General features: G+C 39.6%; 1 protein-coding gene across 10 annotated transcripts in view; it reads left to right on the top strand.

Annotated features, from left to right (window-relative positions):
• Nucleotides 1-12,242, top strand: part of PRLR (prolactin receptor) — a 169,007-nt gene that overhangs the window by 66,676 nt on the left and 90,089 nt on the right. For 4 of the 10 annotated variants that reach the window (XM_013181686.3, XM_048051223.2, XM_048051224.2 and 1 more), the window contains exons 3-4: nt 5,782-5,878; nt 6,456-6,550. The exons of 4 other annotated variants lie outside the window; for them this stretch is intronic. The gene's annotated coding sequence lies outside the window, so the exon portion shown is untranslated. Of the gene's footprint in view, nt 1-5,403; nt 5,879-6,455; nt 6,551-12,242 lie in introns of those variants that run through there. 2 more of the 10 variants (XM_048051229.2, XM_013181694.3) reach the window with 2 other exon arrangements.

The raw sequence follows: 12,242 nt of genomic DNA, 5'->3' as shown, positions 1-12,242 counted from the left end.
TACACAAACTGTGGTGGTTTCACACTGATGGGCAGCTGAGCTCCACCACACGGCTCTTTCATTCCCTCTCCTCAAATGAACACGGTGAGAGACTATGATGAAAAAAGGCTCAAGGGTTGAGGTCAGTCACCAATTACAGTCACGGGTAAAACAGACTCAGCATAGGAAGATTAATGTAATTTATTGCCTATTAGTAACAGACTAGAGCAGTGAGAAACTAAAAGCAAACTAAAAGTATCATCCCTCTATCAACCCTCTTCTACTTTCTCCCCCCAAGCAGCACAGGGGAACAGGGAATGAGGGCTGCAGTCAGTCCCTGATGCTCTGTCTCCACCGCTCCTTCACAGTCACTCTCTGCCCCTGCTCCACTTGGGGTCCCTCAGCCAGCAGCTCTTAAAGACCTGCTCCCACACGGCTCCGTACCACGGGGTCCATCCCCCAGGAGCAAACTGCTCCAGCACGGGTCCCCCACGGGCGGCAGCTCCCCCCAGACCCCCTGCTCCTGCGTGGGCTCCTCTCCACGGGCTGCAGCTCCGGCCCGGGGCCTGCTCCTGCGGGGGCTCTCCATGGGCCGCAGCCTCCTCCAGGCCACATCCACCTGCTCCACCGGGGGCTCCTCCACGGGCTGCAGCGTGGAGATCTGCTCCGTGTGGGACCCGTGGGCTGCAGGGGGACAGCCTGCTGCACCAGGGGCCTCTCCACAGGCCACAGGGGAACTGCTGCTGCCTGCCTGGAGCACCTCCTGCCCTAATTCTGCACTGACCATTGGGGCTACAGGGCTGGTTCTCACTCCTCTCTCTCCCAGCTGCTATAGCACAGCAGGTGTTTGTTTTTGTTTTGTTTTTTTCCTTTCTTCAGTCTGCTCTCCCAGAGGCCCAACCAGCGTCACGCACTGGCTTGGCTCTGGCCAGCAGCAGGTCCCTTTTGGAGCCGGCTGGAGCTGGCTCTTACCTGATCTGGGGCAGCTGCTGGGTTCTGTTCAGAGGCCAGCCATGCAGCCCCCTTTCCCTCCACCGCACCCAGAAAAAAGAAAAAAAAAAAAAAAAAAGCCATGTAAACCTAATACACCAGTATAGATAAGGAGTTGCACTGGCTGAACGCATGAGCAAGTGTGGTAGACTGAACACTTGGTTAGTAGTTAAAGGACAACTTCCATACAAGATTAGAAGTGACCTCACTTCTGGCAAAAGTCCTGCCTGTCACAGTCACATGACAAATTTACCCTAGAAATATGTTGTGCTCTTAGGACCAGGAAGTCCTCCCTCTCTTGGCCCACCTGAGCTGTCACTTTGCTACAGTCAGGCAGAGCCCCTGCCATCCCAGGGCTCCACGTGCCTGCCTGGCACCTGAAGCCATGTCTGCCTGCCAGTGTGGCCCATGTACATGAAGGTCATGCTGAGTGAGAGCGCCTGTTGTCTGAGCATCTGCTACATGTTGACATAAAGATCATCAGCATGTCTGAGGGTAACAAGATCTGGCAATTTTTATGGCTAATGACAATCTCGCGTATCCCAAGAAGTGTGTCATCTTTTCACATGAAAGACATGATTATGGTGCTAAGGATATCAGGAAAGTATATGGGACAAGAAACTTCTGTGGGCTTTGTCAGACAGTGTAGAACCACAAGTGCTGCAGAATCAGAGCACGTCTTTACTTCATGGCAGTAAGTCCTAGTGCTGGCTCTGGCCACTGTGTGGGTGTGCAGATAACATAAGTAGAAGAATAAGGAGCCCTAGCTGCAGACAGAAGCTAGCAGTGACAGCAGCACAAGGCCCTGGCAATTAAAGTAACTGTGGTTTTGTTTGACAGCAGCAAAGGATATGCAGAAAAGACTCACAAATGTAAAGGCTGAAAATGTGGTATGTATTGTGAGCAATCTTGAAGCACCAGCACCAGTGCTTTTTATCCATAACCAAAAATCCAGAAACATGGACGAGTGGTATTTTTGATGACATGGGGCATGTGCAGAATGCCCTTGACTTGCTGGCCTTGGAGCAAATGAGAAGGCATGGCAGCCTATCATAGGCCATTGTGAGATAGCATGGGATACATCTCTGCCAAAATGATAGTCACTGTGGGCTAAGGACATCCTGGTTCATCATTGCTATACTACTGTTGGAAGCTCAAGTGTGACTAGAAAAGGGGCAGGACTTCTGAGGTGTGTGGATCACGTGAGAATGGTACTTGCCATGTCTTTGTGTGAAAATTGCCCTGTAAGTACATTTTGTCTGTCTCTAAAGGGACACATCAGAAGGTTTTGGCTACTGCTTCTTCACAGGAAGTTGTGGTAAGGAAAGAAGGCAGCAGCAAAAGAAAATATCATTCTCTCTGAAGTTCTCAGAATTCTTATTCCTATTTTATTTCTTTTATTCTTTCCTCTACATTGAAAAACCAGAGGCTTGTACTGTTTGGAGGGAGGCGGGGATGGAGAGAGGAAGGGCAGGGACAAACAGTCATAACCCCTATAAAAGCTGTTGCTCTCTGAGGAAGGCTTGAGGTTTTTTGTAGATAAGGACTGTGAGAAAGGGAAAGACAGGTTGCTGCCTCCTTTTATATGCTGTTTCAATTGTACTGTCTGCAACACTCCTTTTAGCATTTTACTCGCCTTTAAAGTCCCTTCCTGAAACCTTGTCACTTATCTTTGTTTCTTCCATCTTGTATCTTATTTCCCACCTTCCTCCCAACCCTGTGTGCTTACTGTTCTGACACCATTTTGCTCATTTTTGCAATGAAATTGTGTTCTGCCTAAACGTTTGAGAAGACTGATACAGCTGTGGTAAAGAATAACTTCACTAAGGTTGGTGCAGTTACAGTGATACAAAAGTCATTATATTGAAAATAAAGTTAGGCCCTTACTCTCCTAGTTTTCTAAGCCTTCCTTTCCGGAAATGATTCACTGATGTGTCTGTAAGAACTGCTGTCTGGAATTTAACAGCTTATTTTAACAGTTTCCAAACCTACTAACTTTTCTAAGAAAATTAATCTCCGGAAATGAAATTATTATGCTTCTAGACCAGCCACAGAATAATCTTTCTCCACTGACTATAGAGGCAGCTTAAGATCCTGACCTAAACCAGATTTCTAAAGTGGATACACCAGTTACATGACATGGGATGAGTCAAGTCCATAATCCCTTTCAGAGACCTGCCAAGTTCTATTCTAGAAGAGCTATGCTTTTTTTTACCCTGTTGGAAGTCTGCTCCAATTTTTCATACTCTGGTGGCTAGTATCCTTTTGGTTAACTGCCTGATATTATTTGTGTCCAGTTTCTATCTGTTCTTTATGCTCCAGCATTTCTCTTTAGCTTAAGCAGCTATTGGACTGTTCCAGTGTTTACTCTTTTTTGTATCGCTAGACATACACTATCTTCATGGGGACATGTAAGTGCCTGTTCCATTTTCCACCTCAACCTTTACTTTGCCAGGTCAAATCATATTAGTCACTTTTTAATAGATGGGCCTTAGAGCCTTTATCTCATCTTGGTTACCTTATTTTTTACCTGGCCTAATTTGAAAGAATCTTTCTTGAGCATGGCTTACCTGTGTTGTGAGATCTTGCCACTACCTTAAAATAATCTCCTTAATCCAGTGCTCCTAGGATCACAGTTGTCTTTTCTTGGCAGTATTCCACCAGAAGCTGTGTGTGCTTGTACAGACTTGCCTGACTGGCTTGAGTGCTGCTACTAGTACAGCCACAGGAATACAGTGCTCATTAAAAGCTGAACAAATAGCTCAAAATTCTGGGGAAATATTTAAGAACCGTCTCTATACTGCCTGCTGCCACAGTAACTAAGGTTGCATTACATCAGCTAGCTGTAAACTAGATAGCACAGGTATAAATGTCAAAAGTTATCCTTGTTACAGATCTCAATGTTAGTTCTTAACTCACATCTTTCATCTTGTCTTCCACTAGATCGTTAGCAATTTAGTTTCTGTTCCGTCTTCTTCCCTTCATCCAGATTCTAGGGGTATAAAGCCTACTTTCACTATGAAAAAATGCATATGCAGACTTTAATATTATTACAGTCCTGTTATGGAAATTAAGATAGCGATGAGGTGGAACAGTACTTCCTTGATTCACCTTCATTTTGAAAATCTCTTCCCTAGGCCAGATCTTATCTCTCTCTCCCCCACCCCACCCACCTACCCCCTTCCCCCTGGTTTGCCCTCCCTGTTTTCAGCAGCAGCAAGCAGATACGGACATAAAGCAAACAGCCGCAGCCTGCTACATCTTTTCTGGCTGGTGAAATACCTGTTAGGTCTGTTCTTTTTCTCATTTCTGAGGTGATAGCATCCTTTCAAACACATTACCAATTTTCCAAGAGCAGTTTCATCCCTTTCTACACAGTCACTGGTGGAATTTGCTTACAGCTAGCTGAATGCACTGATATTTTAGGGCATAGTTTTATCATACCATCGACTGAGTCTTTACTGCCAGCTATGCATTCCATTCCCCTATCGCTAGCATTTGTTGAACCTCAGAGTGCGGCTGTTCAGATATTTACAATAGGAAAAAAAAAAAAAGTAATCATCTTCTACCATTTTAGCTCCCTAAACCCTCCTAACTGGGTCTCAAATGGGTAACACAACACACATGATGGATGGAAGGGAGTAAGCAAGTGGAAGTACAGAGTGAAACTGTTCCTCTTGGCAGCAACTGGCAGTTAGCTTAGTCCAACCACACTGAAAAAACACACCTGAAGGTTTATAATCTGTGTGAATAGATCACAAGGTATGTGTTCCTTACTCGAAAATGTGTGCCTGTCTTGCCAATAAACTATTCATATGATTGCTGATTGTTTGTAATATTCTGCAGAATGTCCATTTGGTCACAAGATACGAACAATTGTGACCTTGACTAGAAAGACTTGACTGTAATAACAACTAAACAACCACACCACAGAAATCTCACTTCATTATGAAAAAGAATGCTCTTGCTCAGTCTTCTTCCTTAAAAAAATTTTCACTACATATGCATGTATTTTATTTTCACTTCACTGGCATGAATACAGAGAAGATAAAAATGTGAGTCAATGAAAGCATTAATAAGAACATGTAAAAATGCTTTCAGTTAAATAGAGGTGGATGACTAGTGAATAATTTAGTATGTTAGTAAAATTCAAAACCCCCTTGCATAATCTGAAATTCCTTTCAAATCACAGGAAAAAGCTAACGAAATTACCAAAAAAAGATTTTCTTCTGTTTAGTCAGCTTTTTGTTGTACAGTCGACTACTTTCATTCTGTTGTAAAAATAATTTGTTTTTCTGCAATTCTAGACTATAAAACATGGACTACTGGTGCACAAAGGTTATTATGGATGTGGTTTATGGTAAGGGGCATTAGTTTTCCCTCTAAAAACAAACAAACAAAAAAAAACACCTTAGGCAATAAGCATTTAAAAGAAGCCACAACAACCTGTAGCATATGTAGCTGATGCTTAAAAATATCCTTTTTCTGCTGATGCATTCCTATGCTTCAGAGTACACCTCTCACCTTTATAGCTGTCACACTCGAAACATTGCTTGTACTGAAGAGAATCACTGTTTTGCCTCAAGCAAGGAACAGAAGTGTTGCAAAACTGACTCCTCCTCTAATGGGGAGAGCATGTACAAGTACACAGAGTTGTATTTCTCCTGGAGCTGCCAGGCTGAATATTTTGCAGTCAGAGCTGTAAACCTTACAGGCTTTTTCTTTATCTTTTTACTTTGAGGTGTTTTGTTTGTTTTTTTTTCACTCTTTCTTTCTGGATTTTTTTTCTTTTCTTTTTTTCTTTTCTTTTAGTATTTGTGAAACTCTGAAATGCTGGATTTTCACGTCCTTGTTCAGGAAGTATTCATGAATTGACATGGGTCAACATACTTCTCGTTACGAGGCAAAAGTAAGTACTGCAGTTAAACCTGTTCCTGCTGTATGTTTATCTGACTCTAAAGCGTTCAGTGTCATTGTATAAAGGACAGAATTAGCAGAATTAGCAGAATTGAAAAACTTTAAAAAAGTAAAATCAGTTAAAACTAACATGTTATGCTAAATATCGTATAGTTCACATTCTGTAAAAAGACCACTTTTAGTTGACAGTCAGTGGTCGCTCTTTTAAAATACTGAAAGAAGCCAGACGCAGAGATGCCACTTCTCGTACACAGCTTTTTAAAATGGCATTTCAGAATTGCATTTATTTTTGGAAAATATTTTTAATGCAGTTAGTAGTACTGATCTCATGTTAGTACCCCTTTATATTATGTATGTTCACTAAGTACTCCTTATTTATGCAATTCATTAATGAAGATATGCTGGTTGAAGAAATAAGCCTCCCGGAGCTCCCGTAACTGCTGTCGGTCGTATCTTCCAGTATCTACTGTTCCCTAGCTATTATTTTATTCTTCCTGCATCACTCTCTTCTGTGTTCATATATATATGCTCACTAGTTACCAGATGTTCTTCTATGTTATTATCTTCAGATTTCTTTGCTATTGGCATAGACTGGAAGTCGAAGGTAGAAGGGAAACAGATATCAGAGAGAAGGGGAAGAAAAGAAAAGCTGCTAACTGAGCTGGTGAGAATTAAAGAAAACAGTGTGATTTGATTCTGAAAGCATCTTTTTAGCCATTTTTCTCTGCATCTTATTGAAACACTGCATTGTCGTCATCAGTAATATTTTCACTATTCCAACAGCACCTGAGAATTCATTAATGGTCTGGGAAGGGGAGGGGAAATGAAGAATATGCACAGTTTCCTTTGCTATCAGTTCCCTCTAGAGAGCGCAGCAGCCTGCAAGACAGCGTATAGATTGTTTCCGTATAGCCAGCATAAGCTGCAGAAATGTTATTCTGCAGCTATCAGTCTTTTCTTCTTTTGAGAGGGGGTTTGCTATTACTGAGCTGAAATAGGCACTCGCTTCCCCAAGGCAGGTGGGTGGATTGCCCGTGGAGTGAACAGGTTTAAGCAACAAGTAATGCTTGAGTATCTGTATAATGAATGCAGCCATTTGCTATATACACTTTCAGTGGCACCAAGTATCTACAGAAAGTCTTTGGCATGAGAGCACATCGGTCTTCTTTGATGAAGTACAGCCTAGTGAAAGAGTCTGGCACAAAGAATAATGTCTGCCCTCATCTGGCATGCAGCTTGCAATCTTTAAGGAAAACATAATGTAGACAAATGCAGATAGTATAAAGGCAATGAGGAGCAAAAGCTGATAGGTAATCCTAGTATTTTTTGTGTTGTTAAAATTGGACTGGAAATCTTTCAGACTAAATTTTCCCGTGAAAGATGCGATGCTTTGACAGGGCAACATTATCCAATGGACTGAGCTTAGAAGGATAGTTCAGGTTTCTGAATTTTCATCTTTAAATCTGAGAAGGGCTTTATATGTTTTTAAGCTATTTCCATCAGATTGTCATCTTTTTTGTTGCCCAGCTAAAGATCCCTTTTAAATTTGTTCAGCTTTCATGGCTCTGGATGAATTAACACCCGTTGCAAATGAAGCTCCATTGTCAGAAACAGCCCTCGCAAACAAAGCTGGCTTTTGAAACCTCTGGCCCTCATTTAGAGCTTGTGGAAGTTTCACTTTTGCACATTCCTTACTGAAGTGCAGCAGATAGTTTTCAGCCACTTCCCTCAGCTGCATCAGGATTTCAGTCCAAACTTTTACTCTCCCAGGCATGTATTCGTCATCAGAATTAGACACAGGTTAATTAGAGACTCATAAAACTACAAAAACATTTGTTCCTATTACTTCTTGGTTTTGTCTTGTTTGAAGCTAATATTCAGGTACTAGCAGACACTTAAATTTACAGACTTTAATGGTGTTTGTGTACCTGCATGTACATACATATGTATCAATACACTTCTTATCCTTCAGGCAGGATTTTGTTTGGGTTTTGGACCAAATTCCTAATACCCTTCTTCTAATACCATTCTTGCAAAGATCTACTCTGCCAAGAAAATCTTAATCTTCTGTGGCTTCAGCATCAGTGCCACTTCTGGTTCTCATTTATTCCTTCAGTACAATTGCCCTTAGAAAGGCTGCATGACTTCAGAAGGTAGAATCAAAGCACAACTCGTCCTGTACCAGAACTTGTTGGTTGGATTAATTAATTGGGCTAATAGAATGCTCTGATTACATCATTCACAAAGACTTTCTTGTTTACCTTTTCCTGATTACACTTTTTGGGGAGATGCCTTCATTCCCCGGTTAGGTCTCCATTCTTGCATAGCTTTGACTGCTATCACATTTACCCTCATTCCGGCTGATCTTAATCCTTTTGAAGAACCAGCTCATGGTACTGCAATATTTTATATTGATTAGTCAGCTCTGGCTGTACCTATTCTGCAGTCCTCCCCCACCCCACGTTATAATGTGGTGCAATTTAATAAACCATTATGAAATCAAGGATTCCGATTTTTCCACGAACTAAATAATGATAGAAGGAAGGTATCTCACTTTCATGGCCTTCCGCCTTGCTATCTTTTTTATTGCCCAGCTCTATTGAAGAGGTAATGACAGCTCTGATAGAACAGTATCTCACAGTTCTGGTAGATACTGGTTGGTAATGGCTCTATGTCACTTGACCTTTAATCCCTATAAAAATTTACTTGCTAAGAAACTTTCATATGAAGTTGACTTTTTTTTACAATCAGTTTTTGTCCCTACAACTTGCCTTTATGTAACTCTGTTGGTAAGAATATTTTTTGCAGACAATATAATTGGACTTTTATTTGATTTTTCAGTTCATTGGCAGTTCTGAAAACTATTTTTAAAGACAGTGTAATTGAAATTAGCAGGTTTTCTTAATTGTGTTTTGGCAAATTGAAAAGACAAAACAAGGCTGAACTAAGTATTCAGCTAATGCTGTCTAATCTGCAAGAAAACCATTCCATTTTAAAGATTTATTTAGAAATAAAATTGAGTTACGAAAGTGTCCTATGTATGTAAAATGTAAAAGTTTTGTTCATAAAAAGCTATGATGAGTGATTTGAGTATTTCAGAATATTGTTTACATTTTCTTTCTCTTTTGAAACAACTTCTTAAAACTGACACAGTGTACTTTGCTGTTTCAGATGACTCTAGCCTGTGTGGCTTGATAAAAGTTCCAGCCAAAAATTTTGCTCAATGTAAATTAAACCTCTCCTTTTCCTTTTCTACAACTATCCATCATTTTTGGTATGGTCTGGACTAGTACAAACTTTCTTCTGAGAATCGTGACCGTTTCAAATTGTTGCTTGTCTGTTATAAGTGAGTAAAAAGGAATATTTTCGAATCACAGAAGTAAAAGGACTTTATGAGACTTGCAGCTATTGCATCCTCCATCAAAACGGTTCTCCCACTTGTCAAGTGTGAATATTGATAAATACCAAAATGATCTAGTCATCTCATCTTACTTGGAACATTGTATCTTACTTACCTTTTCTTTAGGAATTACAAACTTGCGGTCTTCTGAAATTCAGTGTAATTGCATGGCAGTTCTCTGCAGCTGATCAACAAAAGTTTTCATAAGGAATGACAATTTAATTCTTAGTGTATTACAGGTAATTTCATATTCACAGAAGAAATATACATGTGGTAGAATTCTGCACTAATAGCGATGTTTTTTATACAAACTACATTCTTTTGGAATTTTTTCTTGCAATAAAAAAAGTTTCATATTTTGATTTACAGGATAGCCAGTGACCTTGCAAAAGTTTTGTTTAAAATGTATTTCAAAATATGCTAGCTATATAGGATGTTTGGACTGAAGATTGAGTAAAGTTTGGATTGAAATTCTTAAAATAAGAAATCAGGAAGCACTGAACCATGATGAAATCTGTATCAGTTTCTGACTGCATGACTAAGGTTGTAATCTCGTTGTAACTACAATGATTCATCTGCAAAATGTATCTGGAGGTTAAATCTGGGCAAGCGTACAGTAAGCTTACTTTTACTTAAACACAGATACCCCTTTTGCCATCAAATACTTAACTCAAAATTGATTTATTCTAAGAGCATACCTTAGGATGTACATTAAAATGATTAGAAAGGGGAGAAAAGAGAGGCAGTTGAGAGGCAAAACAATCAATTCTGTCTCAAATTATAATATTCATGAACACAGCTTACTCTTATGGAATAGTTCCACTTGAGATCTGCTGTAGTTCAAGGCTTGAAAATCCTCTTCAAGATTGCAAATTCATTTGCATTTATAGTATTATTTTCCTGAAATTTAAAGTCATGTTTTTATATGAGCTTATTTATTTGACAAACTATGCAACGCATAACAGAGAGCATATTTGTACTTAGTTTGGGGCAATAATTAATTACCTATTAATGAATTAATTATGTCCTAATATACTTGTCCTACAGAAGCAAAAACGTATTTCCCTATACAAATAAGATTTATATAATCACCTATCTTTTTACACTTTTTTTTTATTTGCTATCTAATTGCAAATGACTCTGACAGTAAGGGTAAGATTTCAAATGATGCTTTCCTTCAAATTATATAGAAATAAGTGTAAAAGAGAAAGAACAGTTGGAGCATTTGCATTCACTTGATTCTGTCAGATGATTTCAGCAGTTCAGCGTGGCAGTCTACATATCCCAACCACATTATTTGGTGGAAGGCAACCATAATATATACGTCTGTCTTTATTACACATGTAAATAAACCTCATTTTTAAATTAAATATTCCAACTAGCTAGAAGATATAAATCCACAGCAAATCAGACTCAGCAGTTCTGATAATTATGGAGTTTCCAAGCAAGACCATCTGACAGACAAAAAGATTGAGAAGTCTGTACAATGCAGTGTTCAAAAGAGTTCCAGACTCTTGACTCTGAGTGCTTTATTATGTGTATTTTTTTCCATATTTCATTGAGAATTGTCAAATTGACAGATAAGAAAAAATATTTTAAAGAATTAACTCAAAGATACAAGTGTAAATCTCAAAGCACCTATTCATTTCCATAGTCCAGGCCTCTTGTCTTAGACATCAAAGGCAATATGAGGGACTGAATATTCCAGAAGTATTTGCAACACATAAGCATTACAGAAGAGTATTCAGAAGCTTATTGAATACATGCAGTCACATACACACATGTGATAGCTCTGGTGCATTTGGATGAGCTCTGCTACATGCTCTGTGGGGCAGTTTGAACCTGGATTTAGCATAGGAACCATTATTCCCCTACCTGCCAAGTGCAGCTGTGGCTCTGCCTGGTTATCCTTCCTGTATTGTATATACCTGTGTACCTTGCAACAGTAAGCTGATAAAATGGACCAAAAAAGAAGTAGAGGATTATTTTACATTTCTAAGAGAACACTCTAATTTGTATCTGTCCTTTGAAGACCCAAGGACACTCAGCTTTATTTTCATTGTTTTCTCTTCCTGCCTCTCTCCAGCTTGTTGAATTAAAAATGTGAAAGAATGAAAGTGTAAAACTGATGTTAAAAATGCAGTTTTCTGAAAGATCTCTACTGTTCAGGATTGCATTTGGGGAAGTCATGCCAGCTTTGTATATAAGTTAGATCATCACTATGATCCCCCTAGCTTCACAGTTAGTGATATCTGAAAATATCTGAGTACATGTGTTATGTCTGATATCATTTGTTTTCTTTGCCTTGAGGAATTTTCTGATTTCCTGATTTTCTTCTCCCTGACAACCTGAGGTAGCCAGTTGTTTAGCAAAGCAAATCTCTTAGCATGTTCATTGTTCCCCTGGGGTAAAGTCATTTCATATTAATAGTATTTTTAATTCGTTGCATTTCCACTTCCAGTGAACACGTGATACATAACAGTCGCTGTGAACGAGTATGTACCGGTTCATAAAAACAATCAATAAACTTTGCACTGATAATTTCAGAAAACCTTCAGGCCTCTAACTAGGGAAGAACAAATAGGAACAATCACAACAGAAAGCCAGAAGTTTTATAATTTAGGACAGAATGATCTGTTTGATGAGTAACGTGCTAGATGCTTCCATGTGGTGTCACACTTCTTCCTTGAAGGAAACAAGAGATGGTCTTTGGAAAAGCAAACACGACTTGTAGCCAGATCTCTTACATCTGCTCCGAGCTTGATCCAAAAAAATGGATCACTGCTGTCGCTACTTCTTGACCCTGAAACATTAGCTGGGAAATCATGAGTTCAAGAAAGCCGATCCAAAGAAAGTAGGCTTTTTCTTTAGAAGATGTTTTATTTATCATGTGATGTGAAGAGAAATTAAAGAACACTGCACTTAAATTATGGTAGGGCAAAGCCACTTGCTCTGG

The sequence above is a fragment of the Anser cygnoides genome, chromosome Z (assembly GCF_040182565.1).
Source record: "Anser cygnoides isolate HZ-2024a breed goose chromosome Z, Taihu_goose_T2T_genome, whole genome shotgun sequence".
Lineage (NCBI taxonomy): Eukaryota > Metazoa > Chordata > Aves > Anseriformes > Anatidae > Anser > Anser cygnoides.
The sequence above is the reverse complement of the archived record's forward strand: the minus strand, read 5'-3'. Positions and strand labels throughout refer to the sequence as shown.